At 38.4% G+C, this 23,574-nt stretch overlaps 1 pseudogene; it reads right to left on the reverse strand.

The window, feature by feature from the left end:
- Window positions 1-13,523: 13,523 nt before the first annotated feature.
- On the reverse strand, window positions 13,524-18,804 carry LOC131502117 (mesoderm-specific transcript homolog protein-like; annotated as a pseudogene).
- Window positions 18,805-23,574: the final 4,770 nt, after the last annotated feature.

The raw sequence follows: 23,574 nt of genomic DNA on the forward strand, positions 1-23,574 counted from the left end.
TCCAGTCTTTATCAGGGTACTTTGTGCATATGATTTGAGATGGCTTAGATGCTCGGGTGGGCAATTTACAACTCTGCCTGACCCCTTCAGGTTCTGCATGGACGGGGCATTCTTGTCAGCTAGAGATGAGAGCTCGGCCTCCTCAGATATTTTCTGAGCACGCACACCAACCATTCTACACGTACTCATGACCTTCTAGATCCCAGTTATATGTTGGAACTTTTCAAAGCATCTTATGGACATTTCCTTTCCCAGTTTTTCATCTTTAATTTTTTGAATGGCTTCTTCTTATTAGCCCCAACTAGTAGCACCACATTTGGGAGCTGCAGTGATAAACAATTGCTGCTGAATATTTTTTCCAAATGCCTTGAGGATAGGCCAGTTTACACAAAACAGATTCTAAGGGAAAACAAATGAAGTCATGTCTGAGAATGGAACATTTAGAGAGCTGCCAGACAGGTCAAATATTGACAATCCTTTGAGGATGGAATTGTTGGGGAGCTCTCAATCTTTCTGCCCCTCCACTAGGTGCCAAGCTGCAGTCTCACGGGTCACACGATTTCAGATCTATCGCTTTTCAATGCTACCACAGATCTGGGGTGAAGGGGTTCAGAATAGGCCAAATTAAAATACCATACAGCTTATTGTTCATAACAAAATTGGGCCATTTTCCTTGAATAAATGTTCTTTGGATGACTGGCAGCGTTTCATTAATTTACAGAGTTCTGAATATTTGATTTTGGCAATCTTTTCCAGTGTTCTCATTGCATATATGGAAGAACAGATTTTCGGAGGTCCTTACATCTCCATTCCAGAAGTGCTACTCTAACTCATTTCTTCATCTCAGTAAGTGTTCCTTTTATTGTAGAAATTCCATTGTGATCTGTTTGTTTTCCTTGTAGTTCCACCCTACTTTTTAAAAGTTTATTTATTTTGACAGAGAGAGAGACAGAGAGAGGGAGGGAGGGAGAGAGAGAGAGAGAGAGAGAGAGAGAGAGAGAGAAGGAGTAGGGGATGGGAAGAAAGAGAGGGAGAGAGAGAATCCCAAACAGGCTCCATACTGTCAGCGTGGAGCCTGATGCAGGGCTTGATCTCACAAACCATGAGGTCATGGCCTGAGTCAAAATCAAGAGTTGAATACTTAATGGACTGTGCCACCCAGGTGCCCCCACCCTACTTAGTTTTATAGATTCCAAAATTATGCTGTCATGTCCTTACATTTTATGATGACTAGTTTCTTCCATTAGAATAAAACGTCTCTCCCAGGTTCTCTGAAGGTTATTTGTCACAAATTATAGTTCTTGGACAGACTTTGCTATATTTGCTTTGTTGTCTACATGTGTTTTCTCTATTTTTTGTCTCTTTATAGGCTTTTAAAAAGTAAAATTGAGTTGCATACCTGAATCGTAAGGTCATTCTTCTTGTAAAAATTTCAAGCATTATGAGAATACTAAAGTCCTGTTTTAACACCTGTCACCAGCTTCATTCTTCCTCACTTCATATGTTAGCCCATCATCAGACAATGGTATATCCTTCAAGACCTTTATTATGTAGATTTACATGTCCTTGTGTATTCTAGGAAATATATTCTTTTCTTTATACATATTTGTGATTTTAAAACAGAAGATATAATTTAGTACTTGTTTGCAATCTTAATTTCACTTGAATTGTCTTTCTATTTGTTATGTTTGTATCAGCCTCATGCTTTCTTCTTTTTGTAATGTTTATTTTTGAGAGAGAGAGAAAGAGAGTGCGAGCGGGGGAGGGGCAGAGAGAGAGAGGGAGATACAGAATCTGAAACAGGCTCCAGGCCCTGAGGTGTCAGCACAGACACCGATGCGGGGCTCAAACCCACGGACCCTGCGATCGTGACCTGAGCCAAAGTCAGATGCTTAACCGACTGAGCCACCCAGGCGCCCCAGCATCATTCTTTCTAATTGATGCATAATATTCCATTTTCTGGGTAGACTACAGACTATTTTTCTTTCATACTTTGATAGTCACTCTAACTTCATGAAAGGACATTTTCTTGTTATTACAGAGGATAATGGAGTGAATAACCGTGAAAACATCTCCTTATGACAACAAGACACTGTGTGTACCGAGCACCATTGAGGATTCTCAATAGGTGAGGAGAAAATTACCTACTCCACTCTCCTGGAAGTCATAATGGAGGTCTTAACTTTAACAAAGGATGAAATGATTCTTGCCTTTTTAATATAAAACGTCATTCAGTAATTTATTACAGTAAAAAGGATTTGGAAATTCTCGGCCATGGCAGAGTATGAAAGTAGGAATCCATAATAAGAAGACATGGGAAATTCACAAAAATTAACAACACAACCCTAAACGACATGAATAAAGGAAAAGAATCACATTAGAAATTAGAAAATACTCTGATATGAAAGAAAAGGAGAAGACAAAATATCAAAGCATGTTTATAATAGTTGTCTTGCAAAATCATAACGAGATATCACCTTACATCTGTCAGAATGTTAGATAAGTTAAAAAGATAAGAAATAATAAGTGTTTCTGAAGATGTGGAGGAAGAGGAACACTCTTGCACTGTTAGTGGGAATGCAAACTGATACAGCTGCTGTGGAAAACAGTATGGAGGGTACCCCCAAAATTAAAAATAAAATACCATATTATGCAGTAATTCCACTCCAGGGTATGTACCCAAAGAAAATGGAAACACTAATTCAGAAAGATATATGCATCCCCTATGTTTATTGTACTATGATTTATAATAGCCAAGATATGGAAGCCACCTAAGGATCCACTGACAGATGAATGGATAAGGAATATGTGATACACGCACAGACAGATGCAGACGCAGACACACACACACACACACACACACACACACACTCACCGATGTATTACACAGCCATAAAAGAGAATGAGATTGTGCCATTTGTAACAGCATGGATGGACTTAGGGGGTATTATGCTAAGCGAAATAACTCAGACTGGGAAAGGCAGATGCCATATGGTTTCACTAATATGTGGAATCTAAAAAACAAAACAAATGAACAAACAAAAGGCAGAATCAGACTTATAAATAAAGAGAACACATTGATGGTTGCCAGAAGAAATGGAGATGAGGGGATGGGTAAAGTGGGTGAAAGGGAGTGAGAGATACAGCCTTCCTATTATAGAATGCATAAGTCATGGGAGTACAAGGTGCAGCCTAGGGAATATAATCAATGGTATTGTAATAGTGTTTTATGATGACAGATAATAGCTACACTTGTGGTGAGCATAACATAAGGAAAAAGAAGTTGAATCACTATGTTGTGCACCTGAGACAAATGTAACACTGTGTGTCAACTACACTTAAAAATTTAATTAAAATAAAATAAAACAAAATCAAACTTAAAAGAATAGTGGATTTAAAGTCTTTGTTTGGTAAATCTTATGCCTAGGTTTCATGAGGAACAGTTAATGTTCGCTGTTTCTTTTTCCATGAGCCACACTTTCTTGGCTGTTTGCACAAATTTGTAGTAGGGTGTGTGTGTGTGTGTGTGTGTGTGTGTGTGTGTTTAAGTTGAACCTTGAAAATAGCACATTGTCGAAACTCCAGGCGTCACAGTATGCCTTAATGTTACACAACGTTCCAGACCTTTAGCTAGATTGACCAAGGAACAATTTGAGGAGATTTAAATTGAAAATATCAGGAATGAAAGAAGGGATGTCACAGTTGTTAAAAATAAGACAACAGACCCAAAGTGAATCATTTATGTTAAGCCCCATGTCTGTCATCAAACCAAGACTGAACTTAAATACAGTTTCAGCTCTCTCAGAAATGGAAACTTAAACCAGTCAATCAGGAATCACCTAATCAGCACTAGATAGGTAATCTGCCTGATACACCACTGCCATCCTCAAAAGGAAAGTGCCTTGCTACAACCAATCCACGTTTTCCTCGCTAACTTCCTGGTGCCTGCTCCCTTCTGCCTATTAAACTCTTTCATTTTGCACAGTTCCGTGGACCTCTTTTCTATCTGCTAGGTTGAATGCTGTCTCATTCATGAATCATTGAATAAAGCCAATAAGCTCTTTAAAATTTATTCAGTTGAATCTTGTTTTTTCACACTATGGACGCTACAAAATTAAGGGGGATTGAAAGGTAGGGCTATGAAAAAGTGTATTCCAACAAATTAGGTAATCTGTATGAAATGCATAAATTACTGGAAAGACACAAAGCAATGAGATTGACTCAAGAAGAAGTAGAAGATATGAATGGACCCTATAACAAGAGATTGGCTTGCTAATGACCGTGCCCGCACCCACACCCCAACACACGATAAAAAGCCCAGGACCAAATGGCTTCACTGGTCTACTCTATATTTAAAAGAGACTTAACATTGGGGTGACTGGGTGGCTCAGTGGGTTGAGGAACCGACTTTGGCTCAGGTCATGATCTCACCGCCCAAGGTGTTTGAGCCCTGCACTGGGCTCTGTGCTGACAGCTCAGAGCCTGGAGCCTGCTTCAGATTCTGTGTCTCCCTCTCTCTCTGCTCCTCCCCTGCTCATGCTCTTTCATTAAAAAATGAATAAACATTTAAAAAATTTAAATAAATTAAAATAAAAGAGACCTAACATCAATCTTTAAAAACTCTTCCAAAAAACAGATGAGGAAGAAACATTTCCCAACTCATACCATAAGTCCAGTATTACCCTAGCACTCATAGAGTCAAAGTAATAACAAGAGAAAAAAAAAATCCCTGCATGTCAAAATTCCTTACAAATAGAGATGGAAAAATTATCAACAAAATATATATATTACTAATCCAGCAGCATTAAAAAAATAATGATTTACCATGGCATTGTGGAATTTATTCCAAGAATAAAACATCAAGCAAAATATGAAAATCAGTCAATGTAATTGTGGGGAAAAGTACTTGTGCACAGTCCATTCATCCCTGATCCACTGCATAAAAATGGGCCTTGGGATTGTGGTCTAAGACGGTAGAACAGGAGGATCTTGAGCTCGTCGTATCCCATGGACACACTGAAGCAACACGTACATCTATGCAATTAACTTTGTAATCGACCTGATGACTGGTAGAACACATCTTCCACAGCTAGTCATAGAGAAAAGACCACACTAAAAAGGGGTAGGAAGGGTAGAAATGCAGTTGGAAACCAAACCCTCAGTGTGACTAAGCACCAATGGGAGAGACATTACAAGCACAGAAAAGTGAGAGGACCAGACCCCTCATCAAGCACTTCTGGCACTGGGGACCCTCACTGGGAGGACAAGTCTCCATTATGTCTGGTTTGAAAACCCGTTGGGGTTAACTTGGAAAGCTTTAAAAATCAGTGGGGCTTAACTCTGAGAGAGTCAAAGGGTGATAGACAACCAAGTCCCCACCTCTAAGGAGGTAGCATACTAAATAACTCAGCTTGAGACACAGCACAGAAGCAGTAGTTTGAAAAGTGCCCAGGCTATATAGTGAAGATTTATTGACGAATCTTAGAACTTGTGCCAGAGGGGCAGGGATCTGCAGGAGATTTTTCCAGGAACAAAAGTGCTGGTGGGTGCCATGTTTCTTCCCTTCCCTCAGCCTAGATAGCCAGACACTTGCACGAACCACTTCCAACACTCCCCATCTATCTTGCTAGCGTGGCATGCCCTGTCCCAACATTCCTCTGTGGATGTGTCCCACCCAAGCCACCCTCCTCAGCAGGCATCTCGTCAAAGTGGTTCCTGCCTCTGCCACACCTGGCAGGCAGCCAGAGCCAGGACTAGTGCCACACTAAAGTGATTCCTGCTCAGGGGAGGGGGAGAGATACCCCCACACCCCAGTTCACTCATAGTTCCTGCAACCAGACCTTTCAACAGCACAGGGAGCAAACTCTGCCCAGCGCACCCACTATAGGCAAAGTGAGTCATTGCAGCTGACTGGGCTGAAGGCAATCACAGCTCACACACAACAGGGTGGTGCATGCAGCCCATACAGTGGACACCCCTGGAGTTCCTGGTTCTCTGCTGACTGGGGAGGTGTGCTGTAGGGCAAAACAGGACCTCTTCTACATGAGGCCACTACTTTTGAGACTGGGAGATGTAGCTGATCTACCTAATACATAGAAACAATCACAGAGAATTGGACAATTTAAAGAGAAAGATGAATATGTCCCAAATGAAAGAACAAGACAAAGTGACAGTAAAAGAGCTAAATAAAGAGAAATATGCCTGAAATTGTTCAAAGTAATGGTCATAAAGATGCTCACTGTACTTGAGAAAACAGTGGGTGAACTCTGTGAGAACTTCAGACAAAAGACAGAAAATGTGAAAAAGAACCAGTCAGAGCTGAAGAATTTAACAGCTAAAATGAAAAATACACTAGAAGAAATCAATAGCAGATGAGAGGATGCACAAGAATGGATCAGTTATCTGGAAGACAGAGTATTGCAAAGCAACCAAGCCAAACAGCAAAAAGAACAAAGAATAATCAAACAATGAGAATAACTTAAGGGAGCTCTGCAAACTAAATTAAGCAAAATACCAATAGCATTTCACAGATCTCAGAAAGGGAAGAGATAAAGAAAGGAGAAGAAATGTTATTTGAAAAAAGAATAGCAAAAAATCTTCCTTAATCTGGGAAAGGAAAAATACATCTGGGTCCAGGAATCACAGACAGCCCTAACAATATGAACCCAAGAAGGTCCACACCAAGGCACATAGTAATTTAAAAGGCAAAACATAACGATAAAGAGAGAACTTTAAAAACAGCAAGAGAAAAGAAAATAGTTATATACAAGGGAAACCCCACAAAGCCATCAGTTGAAGTTTCAGCAGAACCTCTGCAGACCAGAAGGGAGTGGCATGATATATTTAAAGTGTTGAAAGGAAAAATAAAACCAGGAATACCTGGTTATCATTCGGAATAAAAGGTTATCATTCAGAATAAAAAGAGGGATAATGAGTTTCTCAGACAAACAGATGTTAAAGGAGTTTATCATAACTAAACCAGCCTTAAAAGAAATGCTAAAGGTGATTCTTTGAGTGGGGAAAAAAGACATAACTAGAGGAACATTATGAAAGTTATGAAAAGTTCACAAGCAAAAGCAAACGTATAGCAAAGGTGGTAGATTAATCGGTTACAAAGCCGGTATGGAGGTTATAACGAAAAGTAGAAAATCAATTTTATCTGCAAAATATTCATCAATGGATACAGAAAATAAAAAGGTATAAAATATAGCATCATATGCATAAAACATGGAAGGGAGAGTGAAATTTAGCGCTTTTAGAATATATAGCGACCTCCAACTGCTATACACACAAGATGCTAGATGTGAACTCCATGGCATCTACAAGTCAAAAACCTATAATAGGTACAAAAAAAATAAAGAAAGAAATTTAAGCATAACCCTAAAGAAAGTCATCAAACCACAAGGGAAGAGAGCAAGAGAAGAAGAAAGGAACAGAGAAGAACTACACAAAGAGCCAGGAAACAATTAACAAAATGGCAGTAGGCACATGGACTAAGTGCTCCAATCAAAAGACATAGAGTGACTGAATGGATTAAAAACACGACCCATCTGTAGGCTGCCTACAGGAGATTCACTCCAGACCCAAAGACACATAAGGATGAAAGTGAAGGGATGGAAAACGACATTCCATGCAAAAGTAAGCAAGAAAAAAATACACACACACACACACACACACACACACACACACATATATATATACACATAATATATATCATTGGTGACAGCAGTACTTGTATCATATGAAATAATCTTTAAGAAAAAGAAAGAAGTATATTACATAGTAATACATCTATCGATCCAACAAGGGATATAACAATTGTAAATATCTGTGCACCCAATATAGAAGCACCTAAACACACAAAGCAAACTTGACATAAAAGGAGACATTGACAACAATAAAATATTAGTAGGAAATTTAACACTGCACTTCCATCAATGGGCAGATCATTAGACAAAAAACCAACAAGGAAACAGTGGCTTTGAATGATACATTAGATCAGATGGACCTAAGAGGTATATACATAACATTCCATCCACAAACAGCAGAATACACATTACTTCCAAGTGGACATAAATCATAGGCTGGGGCACCTGGGTGGCTCAGCCGGTTGAGTGTCCGGCTTTGGCTCAGGTCATGATCTCACAGTTTGTGAGTTTGAGCCCCGCATTGGGCTCTGTGCTGACAGCTCAGAGCCTGAAGCCTGCTTCAGATTCTGTGTCTCCCTCTCTCTCTGCTCCTCCCCCGTTCATATTCTCTCTCTCTCTCTCTCTCTCTCTCTCTCTCTCTCTCTCTCTCTCTCCTTCAAAAATAAATAAAAACATTAAAAAAATTAAAAAAATCATTTGGTAGGATAAATCACATGTTAGGCCACAAAACAAGTTGCAAGAAATTTAAGAAAGTTGAAATCGTATCAAGCATCTTTTCCAAGGACATCACTATGAAGCTAGAAATCAATTACAAGGAAAAAAAGGGGAAAAGCACAAACATATGTAGGCTAAACAACATATTTCTAAACAACCAATGTGTCAACAAAGAAATCAAAGGGAACATTTAAAAATATATACAGGGAAATGATAATGAAAATACAATCATCCAAAATTTGGAGGACACAGCAAAAGCAGTTCTTAGAGGGAAGTTTATAGCAATATAGGTCTACTTCAAGAAACAAGAAAAATCACAAATAAACAACCTAACCTTATACCTAAAGGGACTAGAAAAAGACGAAGAAGCAAAGGCCAATGCTAGCAGAAGGAAGGAAAGTATAATAAAGATTAGAGTGGATCTAATGGAAATAGAGCCAAGAACTTTAATAGAAAAGATCCTTGAAACCAAGACATGGTTCTTCAAAAAGATAATAAAAATTGGTAAACCTTTAGCCACAGGCATCAAGAAGAGGACTCAGATAAATAAAATCAGAACTGAAGAAGGAAAAATAACAACCAACACCACAGAGATGCAAAGAATTATAAGAGAATATTATTAAAAATTATATGGCAACAAATTGGACAACTTAGAAGAACTGGATGAATCCCTAGAAACATACAATCTTTCAAAAACTGGATAAGGAAGAATTAGAAAATTTAAACAGTCTGATTACTGGTAACAAAATTGAATCAGGAACAAAAAAATTCTCAACAAATGAAAGTCCAGGACCAGATGGTTTCACAGGCAAATTCTACCAAGCATTAAAAAAAAAAGAGTTAATACTTACTCCGCTCAAGCTATTAAAAAAAAAAAAAATGGAAGAGAAAGGCTAACTTCCAAATTCCTTTTATGAGGCCAGCATTACCCTGATATGAAAACCAGACAAAACCATTACAAACAAACAAACACCCCAAAACTGTAGGCCAATATCTCTCATGAACATAGATGCAAAAATCCTCAACAAAATATTCACAAACCAATTCAACAGTACATTAAAAGGGTCATTCACCATGACAAAGTGGGATGTATTCAAGGGAAGCAAAGGTGGTACAATATTTATAAATCAATCAATATGATACACCCCCATTCATAAGAGGAAAGATAAAAACCATATAATCATCTCAACCATTTGACAAAATGTATTTGTTCAACAAAGTGGATTTATAGGTACATAACTCAGCATGATAAAGGCTGTATATGAAAAACCCACAACTTAAATGATTCTCAATGATCAAAAACTGAGAGCTTTTCCTTTAAGGCAAGGAAGAAGACAAGAATGTCTGTTCTCACCAGTTTTATTCAACATAGTACTGGAAGTCCTAGCTCCGGCAATCAGACAACAAAATGAATAAAAGCCAGCCTAGTTGGTAAGACAGAATTAAAACTTTCCCTATTTGCTGATGATGTGATACACTGTACAGAAAATCCTAAAGGCTCCACCAAAAAACTACTAGAAATGATAAATCAGTTCAGTTTGTTTCAGGATACAAAACCAATGTGCAAAAACATGTTGTGTTTCCATGCACTTGTAATGAAGCAGCAGAAAGAGAAATTGAGATAAAGAATCCCATTTACAACTGCACCAAAAGGAATAAAATACCTATAAATAAATTTAACCAAAGAGATGAAAGATCTATACTCTGAAAACCCTAAGTCATTGATGAAAAAAATTGAAGATGGCACATACAAATGGAAAGATATTCCATGCTGATGAATTGGAAGTGTTAATATTGTTAACATGTCCATGCTAACTGAAGCGATCTACAGATTCAATGCAATTTCTATCAACATACCAATAGCATTTCCCATAGAACTAGAACAAATATTCCTAAAATGTATATGGAAACACAAATGATCCCAAACAGCCAAAGCAATCTTGAGAAAGAAAGTTCTACAGATACCAGAGTCACAGATTTCAAGATATAATACAAAATTATATTAATCAAAACAGTATGATACGGACTCAAAACGAGGCAGATAGACCTGTAGAACAGGATACCAATCCCAGAAATAAAGACACACCTGTATAGCCAATTCATCTAGGACAAAAGAGGCAAGACAATATCATGGGGAAAAGGACAGTCTCTTCAACAAATGGTGTGGGAAACTTGTCCTCTAAATGCAAAAGAATGAAACTGGAATGCTTTATTACACTATATATAATAGTAAACTCAAAATGGATACAGTATATATAATCATAAACTCAAAGTGGATTAAAGACCTGAAAGCGAGACCTGAAACCACAAAAATCCTTGAAGAGTGCACAGGCAGTAATTTCTATGAGATCATAGGTAGCAACGTTTTTCTATACATGTCTCCTGAGGCAAGAGAAACTAAGGCAAAAATAAACTATTGGGACCACATCAAAATAAAAAAGCTTTTACAGAGCAAATATAACAATCAAGAAAACCCACAGGCAACCTTTCAAATGGGAGAAGATATTTGTAAATAACATATCTGATAACTGTTTTGTATCTAAAACATAAAAAATACTTATACAACTTAACATAAAAAAACACAAATAATCCAATTAAAAAATAGGCAGAAGACACGAACAGACACTTCTCCAAAGAAGACCTACAGAAGGCCAACAGACACATGAAAATACGCTCAACTTCATCCAACATCAGGCAAGTGCAAATCAAAACTATGATGAGATACCACCTCACACCTTCAAAACGGCTAAAATAAAAAATGCAAGAAAGAACAAGTGTTGGCAAGGATGTTGAGAAAAAGGAACCCTTGTGCACTGTTGATGGGAATGCAAAACTGGTGCAGCCACTGTGAAAGATAATATAGAAGTTTCTCAAAATTTTAAAAATAGACTACTCTACTCTCCCATAATGGCACCACTAGAAATATACTGAAAGTATATAAAGACACTAATTCAGAGGGATACATGGACCCCTATGTTTACAGCAGCATTATTTAACATTCCCAAATTAAGTAATCAGCCCATGTCCATCAATTGATGAATGGACAAAAAAGATGTGGTACACACACACACACACACACACACACACACACTTACACACACAATCACTGAAGTATTATTCACCCATTAAAAAGAATGAAATCTTTCCACTTGCAATGATATGGATGGAGCTAGAGTATATTATGCTAAATGAAATAAGTCAAAGAAAGACAAATGGTATATGATTTCACTCACATGTGGAATTTAAAAAAATAAAACAAAGGGGAAATGTAAAAAAGAGAAAGAAACAAGCCAAGAAACAGATTCTTAACTATTGAGAACTGATAGTTACCAGAGGGGAGGTTGATGGGGAGATGTATGAAATAGGTGATGGGGATTAGGTAGTGCACTTGTTGTCATAAGCACTGAGTAATGTATGGAATTCTTGAATCACTCTACTTTACACCTGAAACTCATATAACACTGAACATTAACTACTGGAATTAAAATTTTAAAAAGAAGAAATATATTAAAATATTAAAAGTAAGAAAATGACTTTTTACATAATACAGTATGTATGAGAACAATATACATGAACCTTGAAAAACATCTGTAAGTCATATTGACAAACATGGGCATTTTGAAGTAGCAACAATTAGCATTTGTTGATACAAATCAAGTGACTTGGTAAAATGGAATTATATTTTTCTGAATGGTCCACACTTCTTTCTCTGTAGAGTCAAATGGCTCTGCGTGAGCCTCTGGCTTCCAAAATTTTCTTCCCAATATATTTGGCAACTTCTGGGCACCATTCACAAGGATTTGTTGCACTTGATTTTATGAGAGTATTTCTTGGATTTTTATGCAGCAACTCTTTTTGTCAAATCACTTTGGCCGTATCTCTCTTAAAAGGTTTTTTTTCACGTTTATTTATTTTTAGAGAGAGAGAGAGCACGTAGGTGTGGTAGGGGAGAGAGAGTGGGAGACGCAGAACCCCAAGCAGATTCCAGGCTGTCAGTGCAGAGCTCGATGTGGGGCTTGAACTCAGCAGTCATGAGATCATGACCTCAGCCAAAACCAAGAGTTCGATGCTTAATTGACTGATCCATCCAGGTGCCCCTATCTCTATTCTAATGAGCTAAAGGAAAAGGTGGATGTCTGTGGCTTACCTAGCTTTTATCTCATTGTTTGGCTCAGAGTGACATTCTTTACTGCTTTCTACATTTAAATAAAGAGTTATTTACAACTTATTTTAAAAGTTCTGGTGGGACACTTCACATACGTAATGAAATACTGGGTTTTAATAAAAGTTGTAATAAATTTCAAAGGATTGATATCCTACAATGTGTTTCCCTTCCACAGTTATTGGAAGGTAGAAACTCAGTATGTATCTATAGGAAAAGGAAAACAAAGGAAACAAAATTTCACTATGCTGCCAGAGTATCTGCTGGTTTAGTATCCTTATAAAAATACATAATATGTATAGGTAAATCATAATTTTAAAGTATACATAAAATGCTGCATTATTCAAACCCAAACATATTTTAACAAAATGTCTATAATTAAAAGCAGCCGGTGAAATGAAATCCAAATTTACAAGCTATGTTGCTCAGATAACTTAAAGTATGTAAGCGGGGCAACTGGCTGGCTCAGTCACTTAAGTGTCTGACTTTGGCTCAGGTTGTGATCTCAGTTCACAAGTTGGAGCCCTGTGTAGGGCTCTGTGCTGACAGCTTAGAGGCTGGAGCCTGCTTCAGATTCTGTGTCTCCCTCTCTCTCTGCCCCCTCCCACTCTTGCTATTTCTCTCTCTCTCTCTCTCTCTCTCTCTCTCTCTCTCTCTCAAAAATAAACATTTAAAAAAAGGCATGTACCCTTAAAGCCATTCAAGGAATGACTCTCTTCATTCTTTACCATATGATTCCAATCAAGGATGGGCCAGAAATTAGCATTTCTAAATATTTCAGAAAGTGTGTTAAAAAGTGTTGAAAAGATTTTTAAGAATGTCTCTCTGTCTTTCTGTATCAGTGAGTATTAGTGCTCATCAGAAACTCCTAACAGCACCAAAACAAAGGCAAATGGATACACTCATTCAGATGTTAGAAGAATGGGAGGTACACTATTAGGTCACTCACAGTTGGAGTTTCTGCAGGGCTTTTACTAAATGCTGATCACCAGTGTAAGTTAGGTGGAGTTTTGTGAGAGAATAGTGTTTGGTGGCCAAGACCTCTTTGGGCACTTCTTCCTAGGTGGAATATATGACAGATAAGGGAGTAGGAGAGGTAATACAAGGAAGCTACTCTTACCAGCTCTGAAGGAGCTGATGAAGACCAAATATGCATTCAAGAAGCCCACGTGATCCTCAAGCTGTGGATAGTGCCTAATGTGGTCATCCAGGATGGACACTGGACTGCAACAGCATTTATCTGTATAGTTCCAAAAACTCTCAATAGGGATTCACAGGATCCAATGGCCCATAGATAAGATGAATGGGAATGGTTACAGAAGCAAGAGCTCCTACACACTGTTTTCTAAACTTCTTCCTCTGGTTGATAACTAAGTTCCCATAATTGTTGCATATCCCTGCCCACATGTCCCACAGTTCATTCTCAGAGAATCGAGTGTATGGTCCAAAGACTAGGGTAAGACCTCAGGAGAATACAAAGAAGTTCAATTATGTGAGAACGGGTGACAGGATGCCTCCATCTTTGAGAAGCTTTTAGAGAAGTAGAGGATGGTGAGTCTCTGGAAATATACCTCCATTTGATAGACAGGACTCTTCATGGTAAGCTGACAAGATCAATTCTGCTCAAACCTATATAACAGCTCCTGAACAATGACAGCTCTATAATCATGAGACAAAATGTTGGTCCTGTGGTTCTGGAGCCCCAGATGCTGCAAAAGTGCCTTCACAGTGCTGGCCTGTTCAAATATGAAATAGTGATATGGTTTCAGTTTGTCACTGAAGCCAATGCCCAAGAAATCAAGGGTAATCACTCAATGAAACCTCAGGGATAGACCTTCCCATATCTTGTACCAAGCATACCTAGATATTAGAAAGCCATGTGAAAGCACAACCATCTCAGGACTTCCAACCATATCCATATAGTCTTGGTAAAAGATGCACAGTCCCTTTTAGGTGAAAAAAACTTTTAGGTGAAAAAATTAGGTGACGACTTCCATGAGTGAGGAACAGAAGAAAGTTGTCATGGGCGTGGGATATGCAGAAAGGCTGCAAGCCAGTAGCCCCACCTGAACTACCACTCCCTTATCCTGATTCAGGTAAGACCCGGGCTACATGACTCAATGTTTGGTGGACACATACTCTTTTCTTTTAAATTAAAAAAAAAATCTTAATGTTTATTTTTATTTTTGAGACAGAAAGAGACAGCATGAGCAGGGGAGGGAAAGAGAGAGAGGGAAACACAGAATCTGAAACAGGGTCCAGGCTCTGAGCTGTCAGCACAGAGCCTGATACAGGGCTCGAACTCACCAGCCATGAGATCATGACCTGAGCCAAAGTTGAATGCTTAACCAACTGAGCCACCCAAGCACCAGGCTCTCCCACATATTCTTTTCAATAATCCATGAGATGCATGCCAAAAACGACTTTGCATGTACTCGGGTAAAAATAAATTACAGAAATTAAATGAAAAAAAAAAAAGAGTTAAGGAGCATCAAAGAAATGCAGGCAATCAATAAGCTATTGTCAAAATGGCAAGACTTCCAGGGGTGTTTTCTGTGAGAACTTTAAGGAACAGCAGATGCTGTGAGGAATAAGCTTAGAAATTCCCTGGGCTTACGCCAGTGGGTTAACAAGGCATAAAGAATTACAAAGCCATAGGATGTTCTCACCCAAGTTTGGGTAAACAAGGTAAGACCCCCCCCCCCCAGAATAAAGCAGGGAGGAGCCAGGGCCCCCAGAATAGAGAGGGAGGGGCAAAGGCCCCAGAATAGAAAGGGAGGCAAAGGCCCCCAATGCAAAGGTATATGAGGTAAGCAAGATTAGGCATTTAGGGCAAAAGCGCCCCCCAATTTAGTACCATAGCAGAAAGCTGCTTTCACAGGACAGAAGGACCAAGTTAGGCAAACAGGTAAATAGGGTTATAGACCACTGCACTGCAGGTGAAGCTGCCCAGAGTGGAGTTGATTAGCAAAAGAAAAGGTGCTTGTTAACCCTGAGGTTATTCCCCTGTCTTATCCCCTAGGCTAGCTAAGATAAACAGATACATCTCCTGTCTGCTGTTAACAACCATCTGCCCATCTGCCTGCACCAGGATTTTGTTTTATATTGACCCAAACCCCAAACACCCTATATCTTCAAAAACCCCTTTTCCTCATGCCTATGAGTTAATGTTAACCGGTTCATTGTCTCTTTGTGCACGCCCATCACATTTGTAAGCCTTCTGATCTTAATAAATACAGGGCAAAGACCCTTATTTGGGGCTCTTGCTTTTCCCGGACATTAGCAGTCTCGCGCTTTTCATCCTGTGTCCCACTCTCTTGCTGGCCAAGAGAGAACTTTAGACTTAGAGTATACGACAAGATGCTATTGCTAATATAAAGGAATCCGATTATTAATGGAAAATACATAATTTTTATTACTAGAAATTAAAATATGATTAAGGGAGTGAAGGAGACTTACTAAACAGATTTCAGAACACTCCCATTTACAAATGAGGATACAAAAGTCACACTTGAGATATTAGCAATCAAATCTTCCTTAATTTGATGAAAGACACAAGAAATATGTCATTTTCTCCAGATTCCTATCATTAAGTCATCCTGATTACCAGGAAGCTAGCAAACAAACAGAGTCCAGGGAAATAACCACATCAATTCCCTCCTCCATCTCCACAGGTAATATTCCAGAAATGTTCTTACTGGCTCATGCCAGGTCATCTCCCCACTCTTTGGGCTAGTGGCTATGGCACAGGGGCTCCAAGTCCTCCACTGGAGAAGCCAGTGAAGAATGGGATATCGGCTGCTTTCATTGCACACTCCCATTATCCAAGTGATGTACTCTTGTTAGTAGTTAGTTATGTTGTGTACTCCAGACATCAAAGTAGCTGTAATCATTACTACCACTGTTTTATATAAGCACTGTTTGTCATTTACCCCTATTGGCTAATTCTATTACCATTTCTATTTGTATCTCAGATCATCTTCCATTTTCCCAAATAGCATTCTTGAGAAGTTCCTTTAAATATACAAATGGGACTTTTCTCATGTGTCTCTATTTTGGAGTTAAGATCTTAAGGGAGCCAGAATTGAAACAGTATTCAGTGTGCAGGACAATTAATTAGGATTAATAGATGAGGAAGGGACCAGACATATATTAATCAAAAGTTCCTTGGTCAACATGAGATGTGGCTATCAGAGGAAGTCCCTAGGCTTGGGCATGCCAGCTCTCTGTGGGTGAGGTAATGACTGAAAAGGCTAATGGCTGGGGACTTTCAACTGCACTCTAAGCAGCTGAAGCAGACTGTCTATCTTTGGAGGTGGTTCAGGGTGGCCCATATTCATGTCTATCACAGCCTCATTATCAAATGATACTCTGGCCAGGTAGGCAACTGTAGGTTTTTCTCTCAGCACTTGCTTTTGGCTTCCATTTTTTAAATTTTAAATGTTTTTCTTTTTTATTTTTGGGAGAGAGAGAGAGACAGAGAGACAGAGAGACTCTTAAGCAGGCTCCATGTTCAGCGTGGAGCCCAACACAGGACTTGACCCCACAACCCTGGGATCATGACCTATAGCCAAAATCAAGAGTCAGACACTCAACCAATTGAGCTACCCAGGTGCCCCTGGCTTCCATTTCTTGATGAAAAGAGGTATGCTGTCACACTATTTGGTTTTCTGTTTTTAGGCATTGTGCCCTTTTGTCTGCTATTATGTTCTCTATGTTTATATCATAGCTTTACTACAATGTGTTCACATTTCTCTTTTTATCTTTCTATAAGGTGTTCTGTATTATTTCTTTAACCTATCTTCTAGTTCACCAATTCTCTACCTAGGTATGTATCCTTTGTTGTGTAAAATTTATTTAATGTTTTGTTCTAGTGGTTATAATGATTAAGTCTAAAACACTCATTTAGCATTTTTGACAATGAGCTGTTTCTTCCTTATGTTATATGTTCTGTCATATATATATGTGCATATATGTGTTTGTGTGTGGTACGTGTGTGTATGTATGTGTGACACATTTATTTTTTATGTTGGAATTTGGTAATAATTCTGTGGTGGTATCCATTCTGGTTTCTTGTTCATTTTTTCCTGATGGAGGCTTATTTTTAGATTATGTGCTTGTAATGAAGGAGTTTATCTGCAGGAGTCTTGCAAAAGCCTTAATTAAGACCGAACCCCTCCAGAAAGGATTAGTTGTACATTTGCCATTTGACTGGGTTGCCACCAGGAATTATTTGGATCATGCTGACAGTGTTAATTTGAACACCAGGACCATACTAAGATAGTCATGCTATTGCAAATTCTCAGAGACCTTTTTTCCCCTCACTAAGCTAAGGGCTGGGAATAGAATTTTCCTTGGCATCTTCTTTTCCCAATAGAAAAAAGTAAAGTTTTCATACAGATTGTAGTCTTTCAAGCACCACATCATGAAAATCTGACTATTTATTGTTATGGGTCTTATTTTATCAGGCCAATGTAGTTAGAGGTAAAAAACAGAACAAAACAAAAACCCTGAACATTCAAATAGCCTAAATTAAAATACATGGTCAGTATCAAGGAAAATAATTTTAATACTATTAATTTGTACAACTCTTCTCTAACTTGATGGAATTAGCATAATATATGTCCACTCACAGTTCTGGATTCATATCCTTATCATGAGTAAAAGCATACAACTAATCAAAGAAGCAAACGGCAGGTAAAGTATAATACCAGATCTCCCCTCAATCTCAGAGGCTGAGTACCCATTGACTCATATGGGCCCATGGTTGTGAGTCAGTGGCTGTAAATCCCTGATTGGCTAACTCAGAGCTGAGTGTGGCCTGAGATGCTTTGACTGGATGCCTCCATCATCCTCATGATACCAATGTATAAGTCATGAAAGTTTGTGTTATCTACAGGAAAGATTACAGAATAAATCTGAGTGACTTAGAGTAGAAACTCCAGTTACTAGGGAGCCTGTGATAGGATGAGCTTTTAGATTTAGCAATTTCTGTATTGAGTTTGGATTCTCACTTCAGTTTTTCAATGAATTCTACAACAAAGGTAATGTTGAGTAAGTTTGAATGGGGTATGTTTGGCTTATTAATACTATTTCCCCAGGGTTTTTGCTTACAATTTGTTATTTAAGCCATAAATCCTTTTCTCTCAATTAGTATTTATGGTAACCACACTATTAGAGAATGAATGCTTACCAGATGTCCTTTATATTCAATAACCTTCTGAAGTGAAGAATCAGATGTACTCACTTCCTCTTCTTGTCTTTGACATCAACACCCATTTTTCCTCACTATACCTTGGATTTCATACCTGTCATTCACGCATGCAATCCCAGCCTTTATAATAGTCTACATGGTGCATATACAACATTGCTTTACTTGTGTTCCTATCTGATTTCTGAAATTACATATAAAAAAAAGTTTTCAATTTTTTCTAGATTTTCCAGATTTGTCTCTTTGGTTGAAAATATCATCCTTCATAGGGGCATTTACTTATTATTTTAAAAGTAAAAATTTCATTCTTAAAATGTTGACCAAATATAGGTTGCTAAAGGAAATCCTAATTAGTTTCTAAGGATTGAAATCAAATATCTTGTCTTTAACAGTGATAAGATACAAAAATTAAAATACAACAAAATTAAGCAGCATTCAAAGAGCTGTAATAGAAGGGTTAATGAATTCATATTAGTTCTCTAATGGGATATTATATAATCAGTATCATGGAATAGGCAGCACAATTTCCCATGTACAGCTCTGATTTCATATCGCAGGTGGGTTGACTTGAATAATGTCCCCCCAGCTTCATAACATGTAGTCCTAACTCACAGTACCTCCAATAGGATCATATTTGGAGATAGGGTCCATAATGAGTCAATCAAGTTAAAATATATTCTTTAACATGGGCCCTAATCCAAAATGACTGCTTTCTATATAAAAAGGGAAAAGGCAGATACAGAGATATGCATATACAGAAGAAAATGTGAAAAGACGATGGGAGTCAACCATGTAAGAGTTTTAGGAGAGATACCTGGAATACATTCTTCCCTCATACATCTCAGAAATAATCAAGGTGGCCCACAACTATTGATTTGGACTTCTAACCTCGAGAACTGTAAGACAACACATTTCTGTTCTTTAAGCTCCTCAGTGTGTGGTAATTTGTAATGATAGATCTATCACACTAACATACATTGGGGTTCTGAAAGTTCAGTGAAATTGTAACAAAGAATTAATAATGTAGGAGTGGCTTTGTGGTTGGGTAATGAGTAAAGGTGGCAGTTTTGAGGTGTATGAAAGAACAAGCCAAGATTTCTTAAGGGACTGGTGGGTGAAATATGGACATTCAATGTACTTCAGGTAAGGGCTCATAAAGAAAAGAGTAGAGCTGTGGAGAAAGACTCTATCATCTCAGAGAATATATATAGAATCATGAAAAAACATATTTCTAGAAATATGAGTATCAAGGGTGCTTCTAGTAGGATAGCATATGGGAATTAGGAACATGTTATTAGAAACTTGCAAAATGGCCATCATTGTTAAAAAGTAGCATAGATTTAGTTAGACTATGTTCTAGTATTTTATGAAGAATATGACTTTTACATGATAAATTGGGACAGTAAACTGAGGAGATTTCTAAGCACAGTGTTGAAGGCATGGCTTGGTTTCCCCTTGATGTTCATAGTAAATGCCAGAGGAGAGACATAAATTAAATAATGTACCACAAAACAAAAAGAAACTAGCATGTGATGATTTGCAATCATCTCACCCTATCCAGATAGCCTCCTTTAAAAAAAAGGGTGGGGGACAAAGGTGTGGCTAGAAAACCATCAACTAGGAGGTTAGGCATGTGAAATGTGGGTAAACTCAAACATTGTATCAGTAGCCAGGAATTGAGATACGGTTGTCAAAAGGGGGGGTGTAGTACCCTCCTGTGTGATGTCTTTAACACCTTTAATTGTAAGAGAAGCAAACAAGTGCTTTATTCTGAAATTTTAATATTGGCAGAAATGTGGACAGCTGGTATTGGTGGAGAAACAGGACAAAATGAAAGAAGGCTGTTGGACTACTGGGATTCTACAGGCAAGTAAAAGGCCTACAGATGCATCTGGCTGAGAACATGCATTATCCTTCAGAAAGGGAGCAAATGAACCCAAAGAAGGTTCAGAGGCTGGCAGGGCTGCCACTGCCCCTCCAGACCTAGAGTTACAATGCCAGGGGTTACAGTCATCTCCTCCATCCTGAGACTGATGTCATCTCCTGGGTTCCAAATGTTAGGACCACCTAAGGTGTTCAGAAGAATGTACTGCAGCAGCTCTGAAAGGGTGGGAATCCATTAATTACAATGGCCAAGAATGTGAAGCTGCCACTTCACATCAGAGGTCAGAGCCTAGAGCCAAAGAGGATACTTTTGAGTCATTATGATGTAATTTAATTTTCACTCATATGTAGAATTTAAGAAATGAAACAGATGAATGAAGGGCAAAAAAAAAGAGCAGCAAACCATAAACAGACTCTTGACTATAGAGAACAAACTGAGGGTTGTTGGAAGAAGGTGGGTAGGGGGATGGGTTAAATGGGTGATGGGTATTAAGGAGCGCACTTACTGTGATGAGCACTGGATGTTATATGTAAGTGATGAATCACTGAATTCTACTCCTGAAACTAACATACCATAAACTATAACTGGAATTTAAATAAAAACTTGAAACAAAAATTTTTTTTTTTTCTTACTAGGATCCAAGCTTGCTCTTGACACATGAAACCCTGTCTTCCTTTCCAATTTCTCGATTTTGGAATAGTGATGTCTATCTTGTGCCTGTCTGGCCATTGTATTTGGGAGATGACAACTTGTTGACTGTGTTCACACATTCTCAGTTGGACAAGAATATAGCCTGAGTATTAATCATAGCTGGAAATGCATCCATATTTGATACAGGATATTTAGATTAGATTTCTCCTTAGTGTTGATGCTGAAATCGGTGAAGACTTTTGGTGACATTCACATAGGAAGAATGTATTGCGCACATTAGGACATGAATTTTGGAATTCCAGTGGGCTTTTATAGATTGAATTTTGTGCCCTAAAATTGATATGTTGTATTCCTGACCCCTTCAAATGTGACCTTATTTGGTAATAGAGACTTTACTGGGGTAATCATGTTTAAATGAAATAATTAGGGTAGGCCTCATCCAATAGGGCTGCTGTCCTTATAAAAAAGGGGAAATTTGGAGTCACAGACACTCACAGAGGGTAGAGTATATAAGTACATATTGTGAAAACATGGCTATTTTAAGTCAAAGAGAATGGCCTATAAAAGATACATGTCTCACAACACTGAGACTCACCCAATCATGTAACACACAATTATAAACTTCAATCATTCAGATTGTAAGGAAACAAATGGTATGTTACTTAATTTGACCAGTTCCTGATATTTGGTTTTGCATCCCTAGAAAAGTAATACAATACCCTGAAATAACCATGACTCAAAACATACAAATAATCAAACAAAGGAAAAACAAAAAGTAAAAAATACAGCGGCTTCCTCCTCAATCTTCAACATGGAGCAACAAGGAGATATCTTATTGGCTCACATTGAGATATTTCCTCATACTGTAGCTCAGTTGTTGTAGGTCCTTCATTAGCTAACTCAAACTGGTGCTTGAGCTTCACTGACTGAACACTTCCACCATCCCTAAGATGAGGTGTTGTAAGTCATGAAATTTTGAGTTTTTCCAAATCAAAAATTGGTAGCCTGAAAGAAACAGACTCAGATAAGTCTGAGTGACTGACAGCAGTAACTTCAGTTTGTAGGGAGCCTAAGAGGTTTCCTGAACTTTTGGATTTAGATAATTCTGTACTGATTTGGGGTCTTAGTTTATGCTTTTCAATGAATTGCATAATATGAGTAGTATTAAAACACATTTCACTTCGGGGCGCCTGGGTGGCTCAGTCGGTTGAGCGTCCGACTTCGGCTCAGGTCATGATCTCACGGTCTGTGAGTTCGAGCCCCGCGTCGGGCTCTGTGCTGACGGCTCAGAGCCTGGAGCCTGTTTCGGATTCTGTGTCTCCCTCTCTGACCCTCCCCTGTTCATGCTCTGTCTCTCCCTGTCTCAAAAATAAATAAAAATGTTAAAAAAATTAAAAAAAAACACATTTCACTTGGGTATACTTATGCTGTTAATACTATTTTCACATGTCGTTGTTGCTTATAATTTTAGTGAAGCGGTAGTCATTCCCTTATATCATCTTCTCAGTAACTACATCATTAGATCATGATTGCTCACTGGGTACATTTTTCCTCAATCACCCACTGAAGAGAATAATCAGATGTACTCACTTTCCAGTCTGCTCAACATCAAACCCCATTTTCCTTTCTCCTTCTCAGATTTCCTGTTACTCACACTTACACATCCATCCATCCATCCACCCAATGATGGTGCATTAAATGTTGTTTTACTAGTGTTCCCACTTAATTTCTGAAATTACAAATGCAAGAACCCATAGCATAGCCATGTGTGCACATGCACACACACATACACAAACAAATATCTTCATGGAATCAAGTTCTTAAAATGACTTTTTAGATGATACAAATTAAGAGAGAAGATAGAGGCAGAATAGAAGGACCCTAGTCTTGCCTCTTCCCACTAATACAGCTAGATAACTATCAAATCAACCTAAATACCCCCAAAATCAACCTCGAGGCTAACAGAACAAACTGCACAACTAAAGGTAAAGAAGAGACCACATCAAAGAAGGCAGGAAGTACAGAGACAGAGAGAAATGGATTGTGGCTGCTACAGTGGGGAAGGAGCTGCAGTCACAGAGAAGGGTAAGAGACAGTCTAGCATACAGGGGAGCCCAAACAGGGAAGATTAATCCCCACAGCAATTGGCTTGGAAAGCAAGAGGGGCTACATTTTGTGAGTTCTGCCAACCAGGAGGGCTAAAAGCTTGGTTATTTAAAGATCAACACCCTGGGATTGGAGAGACCCAGAGGACACTAGGGATGCTCTTGTTGAGAAGGCAAGGCAAACAGTCCAAAGACAC

This window comes from Neofelis nebulosa, chromosome X, assembly GCF_028018385.1.
Source record: "Neofelis nebulosa isolate mNeoNeb1 chromosome X, mNeoNeb1.pri, whole genome shotgun sequence".
NCBI classification, from domain to species: Eukaryota; Metazoa; Chordata; class Mammalia; order Carnivora; family Felidae; genus Neofelis; species Neofelis nebulosa.